The sequence below is a fragment of the Pteropus vampyrus genome, unplaced genomic scaffold, assembly GCF_000151845.1.
Source record: "Pteropus vampyrus isolate Shadow unplaced genomic scaffold, Pvam_2.0 Scaffold66, whole genome shotgun sequence".
Taxonomy (NCBI): Eukaryota; Metazoa; Chordata; class Mammalia; order Chiroptera; family Pteropodidae; genus Pteropus; species Pteropus vampyrus.
Genome location: NW_011888847.1, coordinates 7,539,091 through 7,550,859, shown reverse-complemented (window position 1 = coordinate 7,550,859; position 11,769 = coordinate 7,539,091). Strand labels below are relative to the sequence as shown.

At 39.5% G+C, this 11,769-nt stretch overlaps 1 long non-coding RNA gene across 2 annotated transcripts; it reads right to left on the bottom strand.

The window, feature by feature from the left end:
- Positions 1-893: 893 nt before the first annotated feature.
- Positions 894-4,977, bottom strand: LOC111740607. 2 transcript variants are annotated; one of them, XR_002780686.1, is made up of 3 exons: positions 4,828-4,977; positions 3,978-4,172; positions 894-2,548 (listed from the first exon to the last, which is right to left on the bottom strand). It is a non-coding gene; the product is annotated as an uncharacterized LOC111740607 (long non-coding RNA). The 2 variants fall into 2 exon arrangements; XR_002780685.1 differs by having other exon boundaries at positions 3,978-4,131.
- Between the last annotated feature and the right edge of the window lie 6,792 nt (positions 4,978-11,769).

Here is an 11,769-nt window from a genome sequence, read left to right as displayed (position 1 = left end):
CTACAGTATTAATTTTTTCTCAACCATTTCTTGTTGCTCATTGAGCATGATATATTTGTATATGTATTTGGTTCTTTTGAATTCAATAGTTGCTTTTGGATTTGACCTAAAACTGGGTACTTGGACAAAAGAAGTACAAGAGCATTTTTACTAGTTAAATTTGATTAACCTCCTCTTAGTAATTTTAGGTAGAGAAAATGATACTAAATTTAGAAGAAGGAAAATGGGGTTTGAATGTAAACAGAGGCATTAAATTATGACATGAAAATATCTTGAATGGTGCCTGGCACATAATAAATAGTTCATCCTTAAATGTAAATACAAGACAAAACAAAAACCGCCTCAAATCTCTTTTCTTCCACATTTATCTCTTGGAGGGAATAGAGATAGGAAGTAAGACTAGAAGAAAGTGGAGGTAGCATTAGAATCAGGAAGAAAAAGAATCCTGGAGAGCATATGTCCAAAGATTCATGATTCCATCAGGTAGGAGTTCATTGGCTTTCTCTGTCACCCCTTCACCTACTGCCATCCCCAACTCCTGTCTCAAGTCCAGTCGTAAATAGGAATGAAACATGAATCCCTGTCTTTATCTGGAAAAGGTTAACAGTGAGGTTTAATTTTGAACTATGCTACACAGACCCTTCCCTCACCTGGAGTTGAGTTCCACGTCTGTACTCCCTGACCACGACTGGGCAACACTCAAGATTAAGAGTGAAGAGATAGCTGAGTGGGAGACCCGAGAGCATCAGGAGTAAGGAGAAACTTTCCTGACTTTTCCTTTAGTAAGACCAGTCCGAAATGAATCCCATGCTTCAAATGCAGTGAGGGATGAGAAGCACTTTCTGGAGTGCCACAAAGTGCCTGAGACTCTTTTCTTGGTCTTTAAAAAGGCTATGAAAATTATGCTCACTTTTATTTGTCAAGTATCTATTAGGTCAGAGTGAGCTAGTTTAAATGTGGAAACAAAGATTACAGACTTGTGTCTGACTCCAAAGTCCAAGCTATTATGGACTCCAGTGTCCTCTGTTCAGCCTTTCCTTGCTTTCAGGATGCTGAGCTGAAAGACTGGAGCTACACACTAGTCATGGGGCAGGGAGACAGGACTATTAGCAGTGCCTGGTGTGGTCGTCAATGCCTTGAGTGATGTAGACGATAAATTCCTGTGTACTTCAGATTGCTCAGCACACTCAGGGGCTCGCTATTAATAAAATGTCTTGGTTAATTGAGAGGTTGCCCACAGATGGACTGCCAATGTTTGAAGAATGATACTACAATTAAACCAACTTAATTCAATTTTTCTTTGATGACAGCACTCGAGGATTATGCAATTAGTGCTTCTGTCTCATCATTATGAATATAAATTCTCATCATATCAGAAAATTGTGGAAGCAATGGCTCATGGAGAGCTCATATTGAAAGAATGTCAATGAGCCAGTATTTATTCTCTAAAGGTAACTAACCATTGTGGAGCTACTGCTGGTGGCAAAGGATGTGACGATTCTAGAGGGGATGGGCAGGGGGAGCCTCTTTTAATGTACACACACCATCTACCGTCATTGAAATGCTGCCCACTTGAACTCATTTATGAACTAACAGCATTGACCTCAGCCATCTGTGTTTCTGAGTACTGTGACGAGTTACAAAGAACATCCACTATCCCTGCACAGTGCCCTTTTAAGGTTCACATTTTGCTTGTGCTGCAAATAGTGATTCAAAGTCTGATTTTGAATCTGTGCTGGTGCCAGTTCATTTAAAGGGAACATTCGAGTTTCCATTATAGCTATGGTGAATTAAAATCTAATTGAATTCCGGTGGCATTTAGTAGTATGTCTAATGTGGGCAAGGTTCTATGCTAGGCGATGGAGAGGTACAGAGATAAAGAATGAAAGTTGGTGCTTGGTGTAATCCAAGGGTTTCTGATTGTAGAACTTCTTTTAACCTGGTTCAATGAAGCTCTCAGCAAAGCCCACTGCAGTACAGATGCATGTGAACAAGCCTGTCATTGTGAAATATTGAACTTCCCTCTGTTTTAGTTCACATTAGACCCTGCCAGGAGAACTTTATTTGGGAATCGATCCCAAGAAGCACAGCTGAGGAACTGAGAAAGGTGAGACAGGGAAGAAGAAAAGCCAGTACAAGGTGTATTGATGAGCAGATCCCATCTGGGCAGTTGGGAGCTGATGCGCCTGTAACTACCTGAGATACTTTGTGGCACACCTGTCAGAATTGTCCTGCCAGAGGATAGGGAGTTGAGACATTTACTGACTCCCAGCCCCCATCAGTTGGAGATTGGTCCTGGGCTTGTCAACTCCATAGCACTTCCTGGTGCACTGAGGCTGAGCTGGCTGTCTGGTGCTTGAGAAAGACTCTGACAGAACAGGGAAGCAGGAACTCCAGGTGCGAGATGTCAGCAGGCTAGAAACCATCTATCCCGGATGCTGGTGAACTCCCCTCAGCCTAGCGGGTTGTTGTTTATTATAACTGTTTCTCTACCATTCAACACAGCCTAGTTCTTAGTATTTACTTCTCTCAGGCAGTTTTGAAGAACCTAAAGCAGACAGTATGTGAGGTTAGTGCATCTTCCTGTCTTTTGTAAAGACCTACCAATGTTACCGAGATTATTCAGGGCATTCTGGAGGGAAAGGGGAAATCGGGGAACCCCTATGTCTTAGTTCATGCTGTTATAATAAATTATCAAAAAATGAGTGGCTCTTAAACAACAGAAATTTGTTTCTCACAGTCTGGTGTCTGGAAGTCTGAGATCAGGGTGCCAGCAAGGTCAAGTTCTGGTGAGGGCCCTCTTTCATGTTGCAGACTGCCAAACTTGTATCCTCAGATGGCAGAGAGCAGAAAGCTCTCTTGGGTTTCTTTTAGAAGGGCACTAATCCCGTCATAACTTATTCATCTGCCAAAGGCCCTACCTCCAAATACCTTCACATTGGGGGTTAGGATTTAATGTATGAATTTGAGAGGGGGGCACAAACATTTAGCCTATGGCACCCTGACAGTAGCAAGAGAGAAGAGATTCAACCTAAGGGATGCTATAGGCCAGAGGTTCTCAGGTACATCAGAACCTCTTCCTGTCTGTGGCTGTATCTTGGGTAGGTGGCCAGAGCTTAGAAGGGCAACCCCCTGATGCGCCAAAAGACTGGACCTGGGCTCTCAACCTGGCCAGTGCTTCCAGGACCCCACATAAGGCATAGAAGAAGCAGATCTACCCTTCTGAAGTTTTGAGCCCCAGGGCAGTGGCATCTGGGGTTGGGGTAAATGACCAATATAGACCAATAATGATGACTGATGACCTAAGGGAGCTCCCTGATACTTGGCTCTGCATAATGCTCTGAGACTTTTCCAAAACCCTGAAGAGGAAGACCCCCAGAAATGACTGATGTGAATTACTTTATTGTCCCTGTGAATGTGAACTCATAATTGGTTTTAGTTTAAGAAGTAGAGAAAAGCAAGGTTTTATATTTTAGATTTCTGTTGTATCCTAAGGTTTACTTTCTCATGGCCTCCTTGGTTTCTGGCTCCTGAGTCCAACCTACTGCTTCTGATGCAGCTGACATCAACCCAGATATGCAACTATTTCATCACTAACAAAAAAATAAATCTGTTTCACCTCGTCTCTCCCCAGACTTGGGGCCATAGGGAGAAATCACATTATTCGGCAGTCTCAAGCCATCTCCCTGACTATCCTCCTTTCTACATCTCCCCTTTCCTTGGGTAGCAAGAATGGGTTCCTATGCGCACACCGGCTCTTTAGAGTGGTATTTGTTCTGATTTGGTTTGTTCTAATTGGTCGTTAAATATATCCTTTGTTCTTGATCATTCTTCTAGGAAGCAAAACAAATATTTCTCCTTTTCATTTACTTTACAAGTTACTAATGACCAGTTCTCTCACAATTTCCTTAAGAATATAGTTCTAGATATAGAAAGTGCCCTTTCCAAAAGGTGTTCTGTTGAATAAAGTTACATACCACATATAAAACAGCCTCTTCAAGGCTTTTCAAGTTGTGTGAGGGAGAACATTATCGCAGAGACACTAGATCCCATTTCATTTTTCTTGGGCACTCAGGAAGACATTCTCTGGCTTCTCTTCTAGTTAGGTTGCGGCTGTGCGATTAGTCTGAGCTATGCACCATGAGCAAAAATGACATATATCACTTTGTGATCTAATTGGGAAAGAAAGAAACTACTGTTAGCTTAAAAAAATTACTTAATCTTTTTAAGCTTCAGTTTCTTCATCTTTAAAACAGTATTCTAAGCACCTCAGGTTATTGGTTGTCTCCTTGCTACTCTATAAGGTACTGTCTGGCACATAATAAATGTTCAAAAATCAATAGCTTTTTGATGACAGTTATGATATATAGTGATTAAAACCTAAAACAAAATTATTAGTATAAGCATATAAGTGCTCCCAAGCAATTTTAATGTCCATGTTTTGGGTTTTTTTTTTTATTATTTGGTTTATATTTAGAACCAATTAGTCATCTGAAGTAATAGCATTGGGAAAGTTATTTGTGGAGTCAATATGTATTTATTTACCAAGGGCACTAATCAAATGTATGAGGTTTAGTTTCTCACATTTGTTGTCACAATTGCATGTTGCACTATTTTATGAATATTTTAATCTTTTGCAATCATGCTTTTATCTTTTTGTCATTTCTAAGCTAGCCTACTTTTGCTCCTTTTTTCTCTCTAAACCTGACTTGTTCTCTCACCAACTTATCGTTAAAAAAAAACACAACCACAAAAAAAACCCAACAGCCTGTTTGTCTTTTTCATATGAGTCCGTGTGGCAGCATACCCCGTATTATGTCCACCTACCTTTTACTTATGCTGGTGATAAGGGTGATGGAGAAGGTAGCAGAGAGGTTGGTGAGGGATGAGACAAGCTGCTTTTTCCATGGGACTGGAAGTTTGGCAGTGACCTTTGTAAAGTGAAGGAGACAACAAGCTAGTTTTGTGTCTGTAGCGTGTGAGTGCACTCTGGAGAATGGCATTTCAAGTGAGTCAGCACAGAACAGTTTTGTCACTTAAGTTCGTGGTGCTGGCAGAACATTAAGGTGTCGACATCCTGTGGCCTTTCAGAAATGCACAATTTGAATTTTGGAAAGAGTTTGCTCCTGTATTTAGGAATTACTCTCAGTCCCTTTTTTTTTAACTTCTAAAGTAAGAAAAAAAAGATTTCTCATCTTAAGGTATGGAATAAGGAATAAGGAATTAATTAAGAGGATAGAGAGGAGGACCACAGTAAAAGGATATCACTCTGAAAGCCGAGGAGGGAAAAGTTACATGGAGAGTGTTTATTAAATGAGTGTCTAGAAGGGCATTCAACCTGCTAAATAGTACAGGCTATTTAAAATCACCCTCACTCCTGGCTCTATTTTACATTCTTTTGTATTTATTTGTTAATTTTATTTTTTGTTTGTTTAGTATCCCCCCACCCCCAATCTTGTTCCAAAATGAGTTAAGGCAGCAAGGTAAAAAAAAATATTAGAACTAAGTAAGATATTTATAAATAAAAGCATTTTTTCCCAATTCTAAATTAGTAGGATTTGAAAAAAAATAAATTTACTATTCTAACCTCACCAGGAGATTTCTACCCAAAAGAACATCATTATAAAGCTCTCGTAAGCAAACTGTCATAAAGACTGTACCCCAGAGGTATCTGGACATCAGTCATCATTATAAAAATAGGAGATTTTCATTCATAAAATATATCCATGTAATTTCTATTCCAATGAATGATATAATACAATTACATAAGGGACTATATTTAATGCTGTGTTAAGAATAGATGAGTGTGGATAACGAGTGATAATCATGGTGATATATATATATATATAGTTATGTATATATAGTTATGTTTATATATGTATGTATGTAGTTATAAATTCTCCATACAGAGCATTTCTATGGGAATCAAGGAGATGTGACTGCCTATCGAGAGCTTGACAATTTTCCTTCCTAGATTTCGAAAGTTAGGATTTTGATTTTGGCTGCTGCCAGTCTTAAATCTTTTTAACTCTTCACTCCACAAGTAGCCTCACCTGCCTTTCCTCTGACTTCAAATTGAGGACCTTGCCTCTAGTCAGCTGAGCCTGCAGGCTCAGCCATTTCTATCCTCTGCTGCACATGGGTGGCAGCTGTACGCCAGGGGGCTGCCAGATATGTCTCCAGCTAGGGGGCACCGTGCACTTTGCTGCTAGAAGCCAGTTTCTTTTTCTGAAGGCTTTCTGCTCCTTTGGCAGCAGGACTCAAAAGTAGAGTGAATTAGTAGTGAGCATGGAGTGAGGGAGCTGGGAGTGGACTCTGGAAAGAGAGTCTTAGTTGCACACACAGAGTATCTAAGCATGAGGCTCCTCTCATTGATGTGGCTGTTTCCGTTTATATCTCACAAAAATAGCGGAGAGATGGGCCGGAGGGAACAAATTAGGCAGTGCTATTCCTTTGACAGCAGATACTGCATTTTTATGATATTTTATGTTTCCAGAGCACTGTAGACAAGTAACAGCTTAAATAAATGTTTCTAATTTAACATACAACTCGATTCTAGTGCAAACAGGTATGGTGGAGTAGGTGCAGGAAGAAGGATGAATTAAAAGTATTTTAGAAGTCCTCAAGATATATATGTTCACATTTCTTTTTTCCCCATTTTTGGGGGATGGAGACAGATAACCTATAGGGAAAGTATTCAAAACTGAAAGAAACTTGGTTGAATTATTGTTAGTGCCAAACTATTCAAACTTCATTAACTTGGATTCCTTAGTCTTTTTTAGGATCTTCTCATGTTTCAGAGTTAATTTATAGCAGACACTTGATGTACCACTTATATAATTTCATTCACATTTAACACTAGGTAAGACTTTTCTTTTTAAAGCCAAAAATACAAGTAAATATTGTACAACCAAATAATTTGAGCTATGAGTTCCCAGAGTTCCTTTAGTAATGGGGCTTTGAATGTGGCAAGTGAGCAGCCCTGTTACTATTTAATTTGCAAGAATTCCTTAGTGTTGGCAGTCATTGCCATGTTCCTTCCATCTTTCTGTACTTAGTAAACAGCTGTTTATCTTTCACAAAGTACTTTTGGAACTGAGTTATTACTTTGTGATCTAATTGGAAAGAAAGAAACTACTGTTAGCTTAAAAAAATTACTTAGTCTTTTTAAGCTTCAGTTTCTTCATCTTTATAACAGTATTCTAAGCACCTCAGAAGATAGAATGCTGATTGGAAGGGATATAGATAGGATGCTACATAGCCATAAATAAATAGCTGACAAATAACTGTGCTACCAACTAAGAATAAAGGCAGGATTATCTTCAGGAGCAAAGGTCTAACAAAAATAGTATTGGAGGAAAAAAAAAAATCTAAACTGTGCACTTGCAGCTAGTAGCCCAGCACAGAGCCTTCTCCTTCATACTGATACAAACTCAAAGCTGAATCCAAATTGCAATCTTAGAAAAGTAGAGAGGAATCTTACCTATTCTCACATGCAGGTTATAAGGGTTCCTGCTCACCCCTTTGAACTAACCACCCCTCTGCTCCTTTATTGGACCGAGGGGCAAAAGAGCCCCTCGCTCCATTTCAAAGCCCCAAGGCCTCTGCAGGGAGCTGCAAATGAACTCTGTAAAGTCCGGCTTCTCACCATGCAGCTGTCTTGCTTCATTTCACTATTTATCTAGGGCATCCACCAAAGGACAGTCCTCTCTGGATTTCTCTGCTTTCTACCAGGACCAGATTAAGGGGCAAGTCAGAATTCTTAGGATAACTCAGATTTCCTTATAGGAAACATACAGTTGCCCTATTTCAGCCAGGACCCCCAGATAATAACCTTTATTTCTAATATATATATATTTTCATCTCTATCAATCTTATCTCTGTGCCTACCCATCATATCAATTAGCCTTACGATCAGCCAGCTGGCACCTTGTATCTCATTTGGCTAGAAAAACTGAACAATGTGTGGCTTTGTTCCATGCACTGAGAAAGAGTGATTTATTCTTTAAATTCAAATGTTTTAATATTGCTTTTCAAGAAAATGTCTATGGTTCTGCTCCTCCTCTCCCTTGTTCTCATCCATCTCCTTCAGTTTTCCTTCATGATTTTCTAAACCAGACCAATAGGAAACTTTTCTGAATGAAAAGGAGAATCAAAGTTGTGCTTATTTTGAGCAAGTCCCTCTAATGAAGATTTAGCAAATGGGAGAAGGGCCCGTGCTTTTGTCTGTTCCAGTCACTGGCATTGTCCAAGCCACAGTGATTCCATGAAGTCTGGTGGTTCTGTTTTCATACATTCCCACGGGGAATGGAGATCTTTTCTAGGTCTGGGAACCTGGTGCCGAGGTCCTGCCTCCCTGTTTGCCTTTGAGTACACTTTCTCTTTAAATCTTCCAAGTCACCTAGCACAACCTCTACAATGGATTTAAGCTTTTGAAAACAAAATCTGGAAAGCATCTGTTTGTGCAGCTAATGCTACTTCCTGCCATTCCACGGCTTTCTCAAAGTAGAGAGCTCTGAGCCTGCAAATGGGGTATCAGACAGCCTATAACCTGTGGCCCTTTAAGATGTCCACATCCTAATCCCCAGAACCTGTGAACTACAGAACCATCAAATGGTAAATTTGTATTGTGTTAAGTCACTAAGCTTGTGGTAATTTATTTTGGCAGCAACAGGAAAATAAGATACCACCCATATATTTTCTTCTTGAGTTTGGATCCACTTGAGGAAGGAGACACAGGAGATGGAAGAAGAGATAAAAAAATGTTAGCTTTCATACTCAGTAAGGTGATTTGAGAAAGTGGCTTTTTATTTGTGTTCACTGTGGACTTCCTAACACTTTACCCCCGAATTAGGAAGTCTTAGGCAGCCAGCCACCGGCAGAGCTCTGTTAACTCATTCTCCAGAAACCTATTCCAGGGAGCTTTTCCCTGGGCAGAGAGCAGATAATGTGTACATCCTGAGGGCAGGAGATGGGATGGAGGAAACTTGGAAGCCAGTGAGCCAAGCACACATTGCAGTCACCAATTAGGTATATCACCAATAAGACGTGTTGCTTATTGGGAAGAGACTTGGGAAGGGGAGAGTAAAGGAGCCAGGAATGCCGGCAGCGTTCTACTGGCCCAAGTCCCTCAATGTGGAACTTGAGATCAGGGAGACAGAGGTTCCTTGTCCAGTACCTGCTAACTGTCTTACTTGATGTGGAGAAGAGAAAATGGAGGGAGAAACTATATCTCCAAAAAAAAAAATCATCCCACCACCTGCTCAACACAAGTACTAACTTCCCATATTTTGAACATAAAAATGATTTTTATCACTAGAGAATCCGATTTCTCCTAAATCTCTTTAAATAAACATTGAACAGATATTTTAAAAAATGAGGTTCAAAAGACATCAAATCATTAATCTTTATACTGCATTGCCTCAGTTTTCCCCTCTTTTATGAATTCCCTTTCCTGTATATTTTTTTGTGCTTCCTCTCCCTGATGTAATCCTCCACCCTATATTCTCTGTCCCCTTCCATTTGCCATTCAGAATTCCTGTCCAATGATTAACAAAATCCCCTTTATCTTCATACTATTCATTTAATACTCCCCATACCTCCTGGCTGTAGCAGAAGCCTGGGTCGCCCCTGAAGATTCTCCTTCCACTGCAGTTCATTCCACTACATCATCAGCTAAAACTGTTCTGAAATCACAATTCAGACTCATCGCACCAAGCTTTCTGACTCTATTTTTTTTTTATTAAAAATAATTTTACTTACGGTTGATGTACAATATTATATTAGTGTCAGGTGTACATTATAGTGATTAGACATATATATAACTTACAAAGTGACCACCTTGATAAGTCTGGTGCCCCTTGACGCCATGCGTCGTTCTGACTTGATAATTTTCATGACACTGCGTATCTCACCACATCGTGACTTCTTCATTGACTCCTCTGCTTCTGCCTCTCTCTCATGCTTGTCCAGCATGTATACAATATTCTGTTACTTCAACTTCTCTCTTCTAATAACTTAACCTCCCACGCTTTACGTTCATTACATCCACCCGGAGAAACCCCAAACCCTGGACACATCCAACCACTCACACACTCACATTCTCCTGTGCCTGTATCCGATTTTGGGGTATTTCTTGAGGAAATCACACTTTTATGCAGACTGATATGGCCATAAATTCACAGTCATCATCCCAGTCTGAGTGTATGATACTACACAGCAATCTTTCAGTTCACGTTCCCATTTCAAACTGTCTCACTGTTCTCAAACTTTCAAACCAAATATATCCTCCTTCAATAAGCTGATCCTACTTCTGTACTTTATACAGAAATTAGACATGATTAGACAGGAACTTCCTCAACTTAATGCTTCTAAATTCACAAATCTACCTATTTAAATCATATTTTCTTCCTTATCTCCTGCTGCAATATAAGCTCCTCTTTTGAAATTCCAATTCCTACACTCTGTTTTAAATTCCACATCTTCCTTATTTTCCAGGAGCTTATCTTTTTGTTAAATCCTCCTAATTCCAGGAGCTTTAATTTCTTGAAATCTACTGACTCATTTCGGTCTCAGATTTCTCCCATTTTTTTTTTTTAAACAAGTCGACAGATGAGAGATGAGAGTCAGAAAACAGTACAGTTTTACCAAATCTTTGGATGGGGATGATAAACTTTGGAAGAGTGCCGGAGTAGTCTTCACTGGGCAGCTTTCATATTGATTTTTTTAGTTGGGCCTCTCTCGATGAGATCAAAACTCCGCTTTATTTTTAACTGGACCAAATCATATCTTGGTTTCCTGCTTTACTCCGTGTTCCCTTCCAACTTCTTCATAAAAGAGTTGTCCTCACTGATCCTCTCTATTTTCCAGTCTCACAGTCACTCTTCCATCCACTCTAATGTGGTTCTACCTTCACCACTGCACTGTAACTCTTTTCATCAAGGCTGCCAGTGACTTTCATGTTGTTAAATTTAATTGACTATTTTCAGTCATTAATTTACTTGACCCCATGAAAACATTTGTCATCACTAACTATGTCTCCTCAAAACTCCACTTATTCTATCTTCTCTGGTTATTCTCATATTCCTTTATCAGCTTTTCGTCTAAGTAACCTATAAATGTTGGAATTCCTTAGGGCTCTATTTTTCACTTTCTATACTCTTCCTAGTCCATCTCATTTACTTTCATGGCTTCACTGACAAACTAATCTCTGACCCTACCCAGCCAAGGCCCAGCTGTTTGTATAAAACTTCTTATTTGATTTCTCCACTTGGATGTTTCAGCACACCTTCAAATCTTTTGGAAACATGCCCAAGACTGAATTTATCCACAACTCCTACAAGCTTGCTTATCCCTCAGGATTTTTTTTAAACTAGATTTCTATAAATAGCTCAAGGCAAAGACTTGGCAGGCATTCTGACTCCTACTTCCTCCTCCCTATTGATCTCTATTGCAATATTATCACTAAATCTTCTGGAAGGGCTCTCATAAATCTCTCAAATCTACTGTTCCTTATGGTAGCATCCTAATCCAGGCACCCTTGCTTCTCGTCTGGACTGTCATATTAATCTCCTTGACATACCTACTGTTTATTTATTTATTGCTGCTATATCCTTAGCACCTAGAATAGTATTGGCCAGTACATGAGCAATATGTATTTAGTAAATGAATTAAGTTATTTATTCTTGTCTTTCTTAAATCTAGTCTTTAGTCTACAGGCAAAATATTCTTCAAAGACTATAAGTTTAATTATATTACTCCTTTTATTGT